The sequence below is a fragment of the Camellia sinensis genome, chromosome 12 (genome assembly GCF_055761805.1).
Source record: "Camellia sinensis isolate YWXY chromosome 12, ASM5576180v1, whole genome shotgun sequence".
Taxonomy (NCBI): Eukaryota; Viridiplantae; Streptophyta; class Magnoliopsida; order Ericales; family Theaceae; genus Camellia; species Camellia sinensis.
In genome coordinates this window covers 96,352,606-96,364,952 of record NC_138972.1, presented here as the reverse complement: position 1 = coordinate 96,364,952, position 12,347 = coordinate 96,352,606, and the positions used below count along the sequence as shown (strand labels likewise).

Here is a 12,347-nt window from a genome sequence, read left to right as displayed (position 1 = left end):
TTTTTTTTGTTTTTAGTAAATATTTTTAAAATTTTAAGAATTTTTTTTTACATTTTTAAATGTACCTTACTTAGATATATTTAAAAAGTAAAAAATTTATAAAAAAATATTTTAAAAAATTAATAAATATATAAAAATATGAAAAATATACTGAATTCTCGTTTTTATTTTTATTTTTGGTATTTAGTGAATTTTTAAAAGATTTTTTTTACAAAAATTATATATTTTTTTGTATTTATGTTAAGTGTCTAAAAATTAAAAATATTACTTAAAATATTAAAAAAATTCACTAAAAAAAAAATATGAAAAATAAAAAAATAAAATGTTCTGAAAAGTGGTCGTAGAAAACTAAAAACAAGCCAACTGATTTTTTTACATTGTTTAAACGTCCTATAAAAAAAATAAAAATAAACTAACTAAATTAATCATTTCACAAAAACAACATATAAATCATTTTCTAACAGGCACACTCGTGGCTGCACCATTATTTGCATCATAATGCTACAATACACATTCACTTACAAAACACATTCGCTTAAACTTATTAAAGAGAGAGAGATCAAGAACAGGTTCATAACCCTAATCCATGCATGCAAATCAACATAACATACTGCCAGAGATAAACCACCGCCATTAGCTAGTAGTAGAACACATCAGCTATCTCCACCACCACCGTCACCGGCACCGCCACCATCACCACCATTGCCGCTGCCACCGCTGCCACCACCATCAACGCCATTGCCGCCGCCGCTGCCACCATCAACACCATCACCATTACCACCACCGCCACCGCCACCGCCACCGCCACCATCTTTCGATTCTGACCCTTGATTAACCTCCTGACTCTGAGCTTTGTTCTGCTGCACTTTCTGACCATATTCTCTAGCCCTCTCCCTCATATCCCTAGCCCTGCTAGCAATCCTCATCCTCGCATAATCGAGTTGCTCCGCCACCGCCCCACGCCGCCGTTTTTCCGCAATGTAATTGTACAACCACGCCAATGCCACAGCTGCCGCCACGCCGCAGCCACCGGAAAACAAGAATCCGGCGGTGGCCAAGAATATTATTATCCCAGTTGGGAATAGTATTGGACTGAACAAGATCAAAACCGGAGTAGCGATGACCAGGGATATCACTGTCCCGGTTAAGGTTAACCCGGACAGGAACAAGAGTGCAGCACCAATTGCTGATGTTGTTAAGAGCATAATGGAGTGCCCAGAGGTTGGAGATGTTTCATTGGGTTTTTGGGTTATGGGTCTTGATTGATCATCCGACATGGTGAATGGTTGTGATTGAAGGTGGGTTTGATCAAACGGTGAATTAATGCTATCTGTTTGATGAGAGAGTATGAGAAAGAGGAAGCCAGAATGTATGTATATATAGGGGATAAAGGTGAGTTGGGAGACAGGTGGCAACAGGGCAAGCCTCATCTCCTCGAGATGAGTGATGGGTCTGGATTTCAAGAAGAATGATTGGGTGTGGGAGGAAAAATTATTTCAGAGAAAAAGTTAAATAATACAAAAATCAATAAGAGAATAAACACAAATCCTCTGACAAGTTTAAATAAATAAAAAAAAATTCTCTGACAAGTGTTTAAATACATTGGCCCTCTCTGCCAAGTGAGTTTTGGATTATTTTTTTTTGAAAATGTTATGGATTTTAAATGTTTTATTAAATAGTTTATCAAATTTTTAATATAGGCGTGAGAATCACACAATTTCATGTGTGTGGATCTCACACTTATATGAGAAGTTTGATATAAAATTTAGTAAATCATTTGAGATTTCTAGCATAAATTTTATTTTTTGGCTAAAATTTGTAAAAAGATAAAATAAGTTAAAATAGTTAATAAAATAAAATTTCATATTAAATTCACAATTATTTTATTTTTTCTCTTATAAATATCATATTCAACAACATAAAAAAAAATTTAATTATTTTCTCAAATACAAAAACTTTAATATACTAAAATAGTCAAAAATTAAAATAGTCTATTAAAATAACCAACTTTCTAAACGATGCCATCATGACCATTCAATCATGTGTTGAGTGACACATGAAATAATACAATAAATACTAAATAAAATGATAATAAACATAGCATTTTTGTTATAACATTACTTATTAAAATTATACTTAATTTAAAGGTGTGATTTTAAGATACATGTTAAACAAACTTTAAAAAATTAATAACAATTGTAAGAATTCACACAGGTGGATAATTGTAAGATAATTGTATTATAAAGTTTAATTTGTATTGTAAGATAATTGTATTATAAGTTTAAATTATTATTTTCAACTTGCAATAATATGCAGGCAGGTGGAGGACACTTTGTGTTAGCCATTTGGCAATTAATTTTTTTAAGTTAATTTTTTAATTTTTGACTATTTTATAGTTTGAGATTAAAAGTTTGTTTAGTTTAGTGTTTTTGGTTTTTTTAATTTTTGTAAGAGAAAAAGTAAAATAATTATAGTTTTAGTGTGATATTTTGTCATATAAACTTATTTAACCTATTTTATTTTTTATACTTTTTTAGCCAAAAAGCCATTGCCAAACTACCCCTCTATGGGTCTCAAGATTAATCGAATGTTTTAAGTATCCGATTATTACAAAAAAAGTCATGCTAATGACAACACTAATTAGGGGTGCAACTCGGGCGGGTTCGGTCGGGTTGGGGGTCTGCCCAAGCCCGACCCAAATTGTATTTGGCACTGCCCAAGCCCGCCCAAGCCCGACCATGAACCCGAGCATTGTTGCCCAAGCCCGGCCCAAGCTTTGTATTTTGAACTCGGGTTGCCCGAATTGCCCGAGTCCAGAAACCTGTAGGTAGATCTAAGGGTAGACATAAAAGATGCTAATCTAATGGTAAAAAACTAACCAAAAAAAAATAAAAAATAAAAATTAAGACTAACTCTTTTACTTAATAGAAGACTAACCAAAAATAAATAAATAAATAAAAATTAAGACTAACTCTTTTACTTAATTTATATATATTACATAATTTATTAAATTATATATATATTATATATTATAATTTATATAATATATTAAATTGAATTCGGGTTCGGGTTGCTCGGGTTGGCCATTGGTTCTGCCCAAGCTCGGCCCGAATTGCAATTCGGGCATCAAAAATCTGCCCAAGCCCGTCCAGATTACAAGATATAGTTGCCCAAGCCCTAAAAAAACTCGGACTGGGCTCGGGTTGCTCGGGTTGAGCCCGCCCGAGTTGCACCCCTAACACTAATGTCATGCTTGTTTAAGTAAGGTGATTATTAGTATAATATAACTGAGTGAGGGAATTATTAATATAGTGATATTAGGTTGGAGATCTAAAATAAACTCTGTTTATTTGTGCATTATATAATGATATTAGTTGGTTGACATTAAATTTTATAATTAATTTATGCATACGTAGATGAATTCTGTTTGAGAATTTGCATTTTACTTAAAATATTTTAAAATAAAAATTTTATTAATGTGTTTCCAAATACATATTATTATGCTTTAAATCTTAAAATAATTATTCATATTACTTGAAAGTAATGTAATAAAAATATATAATTTTTTAAAGTTTGTTTAATATGTATCTTAAAATCACACCCTTAAATTAATTATAATTTTTATAAATAATGTTATAACAATGATGCTATGTTTATTATCATTTTATTTAGTATTTACTATATTATTTCATGTGTCACTCAATACAATATTGACGTAATAGATGACCGAACGGTCATCATTAATATTTACTATATTATTATCATCTTTCTTTAGGATTAAATAAGTATTGAATCCAATGGTCATCAGTAGTGGTTTAGAACTCTAGAAGAATTCGAAAGGTGTAGAATATTTTTAAAAAATATATATAAAAAAAAAATTAACCAGCAGTAGAATGGTTTAGAGAATTCTAAAATATAATAGAATGATAAAATGATTCTAAAATATTTTAGAATAATAATGATCATCATTGGATCAAATTAATCCTAACCATCCATTAAAGAGATGAAAAACTATATAAAGGGAAGACCCCTCATTTATGAGGCATTTTTTATAGTAAAGTTGTTTTGGTCTTTCCGTAAAGGCTCTGCTGTTTTGGTCTTCCTCCAAAGGCTCTGCATCACAAGAGACATTTCATTTTTTTTTTTATAATGAAGTTATTTTGGTCATCCCCTAAAGGACTCTGCTGTTTTGGTTTTCTTCCAAAGGCTCTACATCACAAGAGACATTTCATTTTAGCTCTCTACAAATAAGTAACATTCATTGCTAGGCAAATGATCTTCCCGCTATTGTCCCTATACCTGCTTGTTACATCTCCGCTTGCTTCATATTTACTATTTCTTATTCGACTTAGTCCATTTGATCGTTTGAAATATTACTGTTGAAAGAATATTATCATTTAAAAATATTATTTCGAAAAAAATTTAATAATATATTTAAAAAAATAATTTTTTGTAAATATCACTTCAGTCAACACTAAATACTATTAGAATTGGTTTTAGAGAAAACAGATTTTTCCTCAACTTTGGTCTAATTTTTAGATGGAACTCATGTGTCAAAGTTGGCGGGTCTAAGTGGTAATGCATTCTATGCCGGCTTGTGATTTACGTAGTATACTTGGTTGCTCAAGACCATTATTGGGCGAATGAGAAATTGAAACCAAAGTGAACTCCATGGAAATGGAGTTTTTTGTGAAAATTCCTTAAAGGTTTGAATTAAATGCTTGTCCCACATTGGTTTGGTAGGCAAACTTTTGTGGGTTTGTAAGACTTGAGTTTGCAACTTGGAGAGGGCCCCAAGGGATACCCAAGTTTTGTGGAATGGTGAGGTTATAGGCAAAGTGAGTTAGACTTATTGGACCCAAAGTAAACACACGCACGAGTGTCGCCGCCTTCCGTCTGAGCTGGGCTTGGGTGCGTTGTGTGAGATTGGGTTGGGTTTGTCCGGCCCGATACTTATCCTTTTGGGCCAAAACTTGGAGTCGATTTCCACAATGACTTACAAGCACAACAGATTGTGAATAAGAAGGCCTATGGGTTGTACAAAGATTGGAGGTACACCTTGAAGCAAGAATTCAAATTGTTAGAAGGACTTCCATGTGATGAGATCTATGCTCATCCGGCTCTAGGGGTGAGTTTAGATGATTGGAAGCATTTGATCGATGTGGCATGGCAAGATGCATCTCACCAGGTAAAATAATAGACTAGATAGAGTACATATATCTATGCAAAAATGTGATATGCCTTAATATTTACCAAAAAATTGTTTATCTGCTTGTCTTATTTTTAGAAACGATCAAAAGTTGGCAAGAGTAATAGGAGTCAATTGCTGTACAATCATACCAATGGGTCTCGCTCATTTCCTATCGCAATGGCTGCTATGGTGAGATTGATTTTATTTAAAATTAAATCCATTATATGTTGTTTGGATATGAAAATGATATGTTGTGATTTTTGTGTAAATGATATGTTTGGATTAAATCCATTTTGTCATTACAAGTTATGAAAATGATATGTTTGGATATGAAAATGATATATTGATATGTTGTGATTAAATCCATTGCAGTTACGTTAAGGGGATCTACGCCCATTGCCACTTGTGAAATTTGTGTAAACTAAAATACTGCTGCCTCTATTTCCAAATCTGGCTGCAAATCTATCTGAAAATCTGGCTACAAATCTGTCTCCAAATCTGTCCAAAAATTTGTATAAAAATCTGTTAATGAAAATTTGTCTATACAAATTTGTCTGCAAAGAATCTGTCTAAACTTCAAATCTGTCAGCGAAAACTCTGTTATCATACAAATCTGTCTGCAACAAATCTGTTTACAAAAATCTGCTTAAAGTGTCATTGATTTATACGTTGATGTGTTAATAGGTAGCAAAAAATAGAGAGTTGGATTTTACTAAGTTCTATGAGGACAGCCACACTTCAAAGAAAACGAATGACTGGATTCATCCGAAATGCCGTGAGCTGCATGTAAGTATGTGACAAGGAAATATATGTATTTAATATAATTGTACTTAGTACCCAATAATACATATATGTTAGTTAGCTTTTTTTGTCTTATTTATTTGCAATGATAGCAAGAGATGGTCAATGTACAAGCGGCTGCCATCGAGTCAGGGACGCCATTGACACAGGAGGAGCTTTCAAGGGAAGTGCTTGGACAAAAGAAAAGGTACTTGCTTAGATTTGGGAGTGGCCCACAACCCTCTACCATAGCTGCATCACGAGCACACGATAAGAACATGGAGGCAATGCGAGCTGAGGTGGAGGCACTTCGTGAGGAGCGACAAAAAGATCATGACGAGTTAATGAAAGAGCGAGGGACGCGCGAGAGATGTTACAATGAGCTGTTGAAAGAGCGAGAGGAGTGCATTCAATTAGCCAATGAGATGTTGAAAGAGCGGGAGGAGGGACAAAAGGCAAGGAAGGAGACAAATACAAAGGTCGAGCATCTTAATAACGTAGTCGCCAAACTGTCACAACTCTTGGGAATCTAAGTTGGACATCCGACGTTTGCTTTTTGGTAAGAACAATTTCATTAATGTCACACTTACTTTGTTTAAATATGTTAGCTTTAAGAGTTGAAAATGTCATCAATTTGGGAGTTAATCTGCCTCACAAATTCAATGGGAGTTGTTTAAATATGTTCGCTTTAACTTTTGTCTATAAGTTTCTGAGCTGATTCTTTATACTCATTCCTAGATTACATACCAAGACCGTCATTCACTGAAACCTTTGTTTATACCCACCAACCATGAACAAAAACCTTTGTATTTTCAACTCTAATTTCCATTGTATCATTACCACCCAAGACCCTCATTCACTAAACTCTTACCTAGCAAAAAGAATACTTCAAATGAGAAGTTGTAAAGGAAGAGCACTGCTAAGTGACAATTAGGAGACATTTAAGATGCCTGGACAAGGGGAGCATTGAACACTCTACTAACCAAGTTTAAAGTTTCATTAAACTGTCTATTACCTAGAAGTTTAAACCTTATTTATGAGTTTTTATAAATTAATAAAAACTCAAATCTCTTTTAAAAAATGTTATTTGTGCAATTGATTTCTTGTGTAGTTACTAGAGTTTGGTATTGAGTTTTCTTAACAATGAACTTGTATTTAACATATTTACTTGATTAAGATTAACAATAGTAGCAACATGTTAAAAAAATATAGTGAATTTCAATCTTCGTTTAAAGTAGCATGTTGTTTTCAACAGTGATATTTTGAATAGTAACTCAAACCACTGTTTTAACGTAATGGTAAGCTTCCCAGTGAAAAATGTGACATGTAGGGACAGACGGTACGTAAGTAGGACACATACGTTGGGAGTGTGAGTTGAAAATGTCATAAATTTAGTCGAAAAAAGGGGTTCGGGGGGCGAAAATGAAAAACAGCCCCCAAACCATTGTTTTTACGTAACGGGAAGCTTCCCAGTGACAAATGTGTCATGTAGGGACAGACGGTACATAAGTAGGACACGTACGTTGGGAGTTAGGGTTGAAAATGTCATAAACTTAGTCGAAAAAAGAGGTTCGGGGGGGTGAAAATGGAAAACTGCCCCTGAACCATGGTTTTTTCGTAACGGGAAGCTTCCTGGTGACAAATGTGTCATGTAGGGACAGACGGAACATAAGTAGGACACATACGTTGGGAGTTAGGGTTGAAAATGTTATAAACTTAGTCGAAAAAAGGGGTTCGGGGGGCGAAAATGGAAAATAGCCCCCGAACCACTATTTTTTCATAACGGGAAGCTTCCCGGTGACAAATGTGTCATGTAGGGACAGACGGTACGTAAATAGGACACATAAGTTGGGAGTTAGAGTTGAAAATGTCATAAATTTAGTCAAAAAATGGGGTTCGGGGGCGAAAATGCAAAACAGCCCCCAAACCACTGTTTTTACGTAACGAGAAGCTTTCTAGTGACAAATGTGACATGTAGGGACAGACGGTACGTAAGTAGGACACGAACGTTGGGATTTAGGGTTGAAAATGTCATAAACTTAGTCGAAAAAAGGGGTTCGGGGGGCGAAAATGGAAAACAGCCCCCGAGCCACTATTTTTTCATAACGGGAAGCTTCCCGGTGATAAATGTGACATGTAGGTACAAACAATACGTAAACAGGACACCTACGTTGGGAGTTAGAGTTGAAAATGTCATAAACTTAGTCGAAAAAAGGGGTTCAAGGGCCGAAAATGCAAAACAGCCCCCGAACCACTGTTTTTTTGTAACGGGAAGCTTCCCGGTGACAAATGTGTCATGTAGGGATAGACGGTACGTAAGTAGTTCACGTACGTTGGGAGTTAGGGTTGAAAATGTCATAAACTTAGTTGGAAAAAGGGCTTCGGGGGGCGAAAATGCAAAACTACCCCCGAGCCACTATTTTTTCGTAACGGGAAACTTCCCGGTGATAAATGTGACATGTAAGGACAGATGGTACGTAAATAGGACACCTACGTGGGGAGTTAGAGTTGAAAATGTCATAAACTTAGTCGAAAAAAGGGGTTCGGGGGGCAAAAATGCAAAACAGCCCCCAAACCACTGTTTTTTTGTAACGGGAAGCTTCCTGGTGACAAATGTGCCATGTGGGGACAGACGGTACGTAAATAGGACACCTACATTGGGAGTTAGAGTTGAAAATGTCATAAACTTAGTCGAAAAAAGGGGTTCAGGGGGCGAAAATGCAAAACTGCCCCCGAACCACGATTTTTTCATAACGGGAAGCTTCCCAGTGACAAATGCGACATGTAGGGATAGATGATACATAAGTAGGACACGTACGTTGGGAGTTAGGGTTGAAAATGTCATAAACTTAGTCGAAAAAAGGGGTTCGGGGGGCGAAAATGCAAAACTGCCCCCGAACGACTGTTTTTTCGTAATGGGAAGCTTCTCGGTGACAAATGCGACATGTAGGGACAGATGGTACATAAATAGGACACATAAGTTGGGAGTTAGAGTTGAAAATGTCATAAACTTAGTCAAAAAAAGGGATTCGGGGGGCGAAAATGCAAAACAGCCCTGTACGAGGAGCAAATATTCAGGCAAGCCCGTATTCCTTTCTTCCAAGCTTCGTTTTTGTCCGATCACCGGTGTGCACAACAGCAGTGAGCTACCCAGCGGTGTGTGGCTGGAAAACCCCTCCGACGACCAAGTTAGCACACACTTGAGGATAAAGAGAGTCCGAAGAGAGTTGAGTGTAAGTGTTTCTCTTACCAAATGTTCATCTGTCTAGGCATGTGGGGGTGCAGACTCGCTTATATACCTTCTGCGCCCCAAATCTACTCCCATTAGTCTCTCGACACGTGGTGCTGCTATCCCATCTGTCATCACAAATCCAGCAACCACCACCTAACCAAACTGTTAGGATACCTTGACGGAGCTCGGCAGACCGGCAGAACCTCCTCGGTTTCTCCTGACCGCGCTGCGCGGCATACCTTAATGAACCATTCGCCAAGCTCCTGTACAACCAAACTCGGCTGCATTCCGGCAAGCCAAGCTCGAGGTAGGTCGAGCCGGTTAGCCGTTAGTCTTTCTGCTAAGCTAACGCATGAACCATGGAACCCGTGGAGATAGGCAGACATCTCGACCGAACTCCCAGTAGACCGACTTCCACACCAACAAGCCAAGTAGCTTGGTCCCACAAGCCCTGTGCCTTAACCAAGCAAAACCCTTCCGGACAAGCCCAAGCTACCACGGCTCAATTGTGCTCGGCCCACAATTTGCCGGCCATTACCACGGCCCAATTCAGCTCATAAATCTTCCTCTCAATTGCCCCTTAATTCCGTCCGTGCAAGCGTGACTGGGATTACATGATCTAACCGGGGTAGACTCTTTATCGGTCCTTAGTTTGCAAGACATCAACCGCGCTATTCCTCTTGCTCGGTTTCTTGGCTTGCTTGGCTAAAGCCTCAACTTGCCTTCCTTGCGGGCAAAATCAGCTCAGCGAGGAACTCCAAAGAAGGCGAGCAAGGTCAGCCCCGCGACTTCCTTCTTAGCGAGCAAGCAAGGTCCGCTCCGCGACTTCCTTCTTGGCGAGCAATATCAGCTTGGCAAGGAACTACAAAGAAGGCGAGCAAGGTCCGCTCCGTGACTTCCTTCTTGGCGACAAACATTAGCTTGGCAAGGAACTCCAAAGAAGGCGAGTAAGGTCCGCTCCGCGACTTCTTTCTTGGCGAGCAACATCAAGTCGGCAAGGTACTTCAAAGAAGGCGAGCAAGGTCCGTTCCGCGACTTCCTTCTTGGCGAGCAAGATCAGCTCGGCAAGGAACTCCAAGGAAGGCGAGCAAGGTTCGCTCGGCAACTTCCTTCTTGGCGAGAAACATCAGCTCGGCAAGGACCTCCAAGGAAGGCGAGCAAGGTTCGCTCCGCAACTTTATTCTTGGCGAGCAACATCAGCTCGGCAAAGAACTCCAAGGAAGGCGAGCAAGGTTCGCTCCGCGACTTCCTTCTTGGAGAGAAACATCAGCTCGGCAAAGAACTCCAAAGAAGGTGAGCAAGGTCCGCTCCGCGACTTCTTTCTTGGCGAGCAATATCAGTTCGGCAAGGAACTCAAAAGAAGGCGAGCAAGGTCTGCTCCGCAACTTCCTTCTTGGCGAGCAATATCAGCTCGGCAAGAAACTCCAAAGAAGGCAAGCAAGGTCCGCTCCGTGACTTCCTTCTTGGCGAGAAACATTAGCTCAGCAAGGAACTCCAAAAAAGGCGAGCATGGTCCGCTCCGCGACTTCTTTCTTGGCGAGCAACCTCAGCTCGGCAAGGTACTCCAAAGAAGGCGAGCAAGGTCCGCTCCGCGACTTCCTTCTTGGCGAGCAAGATCAGCTTGGCAAGGAACTCCAAGGAAGGCGAGCAAGGTCCGCTCCGCGACTTCCTTCTTAGTGAGCAAGATCAGCTCGGCAAGGAACTCCAAAGAAGGCGAGCAAAGTCCGCTCCGCGACTTCCTTCTTGGCGAGCAAGATCAGCTCGGCAAGGAACTCCAAGGAAGGCAAGCAAGGTCCGCTCCGCGACTTCCTTCTTGGCGAACAAGATCAGCTCGACAAGGAACTCCAAAGAAGGCGAGCAAGGTCCGCTCCGTGACTTCCTTCTTGGCAAGCGAGATCAGCTCAGCAAGGAACTACAAAGAAGGCGAGCAAGGTCCGCTCCGCGACTTCCTTCTTGGCGAGCAATATCAGCTCGGCAAGGAACTCCAAAGAAGGCGAGCAAGGTCCGCTCCGCGACTTCCTTCTTAGCGAGCAAGATCAGCTCGGCAAGGAACTCCAAGGAAGGCGAGCAAGGTCCGCTCCGCGACTTCCTTCTTGGCGAGCAAGATCAACTCGGCAAGGAACTCCAAGGAAGGCGAGCAAGGTCCACTCCGCGACTTCCTTCTTGGCGAGCAAGATCAGCTCGGCAAGGAACTCCAAAGAAGACGAGAAAGGTCCGCTCCGCGACTTCTTTCTTAGCGAGCAACATCAGCTCGGCAAGGTACTTCAAAGAAGGCGAGTGTAGACACCCCATTTTTTACCGACCTTAAGACTCAGACGTCACCAATTGAGTGCTCGGTGATGTTGCATGTTGCGCTCGTTCAGAAGTTTCAGAGTCTCGGCTGCGTGCCTTGCCTCCGGACTTCCGGACTCTTTCATACCTTGCCTCGGTTTGCAAACCAGGCTCGGTTTTCTCTGTTTCTCTTCTCGACGGGAGGGAGAGATCTCGTAGATCATCTCTCAATGGCCGTAGGCTACGTTTCGTGGTCGTAGGCCATTTTTGCCCGTTTGGAGTCCGGTTCCCGATTTTTCGGAATCGTTGGTCGTGTGCCTCGGTTCGGGACCGCTTAACCATCTCCGTTTGCTCCAGTTTTTGGCATACTTCTTATTTGCTTCCTTTTGAGGGACACTGTGGTTCAAGAGACCGACTTCGTGGTCGAACACCACTCCCGGTGCCTAACAGCCAGTTTTCGGGGCCTCGGGCTGCGCGTTTCGGCCCCCGAACCTTCATTCTGCATTGGTTTTGGTTCATTTTTGGCAGGGACCTCTGTTTCATTGGTAAGAAGGCCGTAGAAGGGTGGGAGGCCAGTAATTTTCCTGTCAGCCAACTTTATCCCTTCATCGCCCTCCGTCGCCCGATTTTCCTCACTTCAAAGCTAATGTTGACCATCCTTGGGCCATTTTCTTGCACCCTAAACCCCATATTTGTGATGTACACATCTGGGAAGCCACCAATATTTGGTGGCCGGCCAGTAATTGTTGTTGAACCTTTTGAACCCCTTTGAAAAGTGGGTTGTTCTCTCTCCTGGTTCACTATTTCCAGTGTTTAACCACAGGGTTGTGTTGTGCACACATCAGAGGCTCTCTTTTTAGGGTGGCCGGCCAC

The 12,347-nt window shown here is 40.0% G+C and overlaps 1 pseudogene; it reads right to left on the bottom strand.

Annotated features, from left to right (window-relative positions):
• Positions 1-351: 351 nt before the first annotated feature.
• Positions 352-1,326, bottom strand: LOC114262424 (oleosin G pseudogene; annotated as a pseudogene).
• Positions 1,327-12,347: the final 11,021 nt, after the last annotated feature.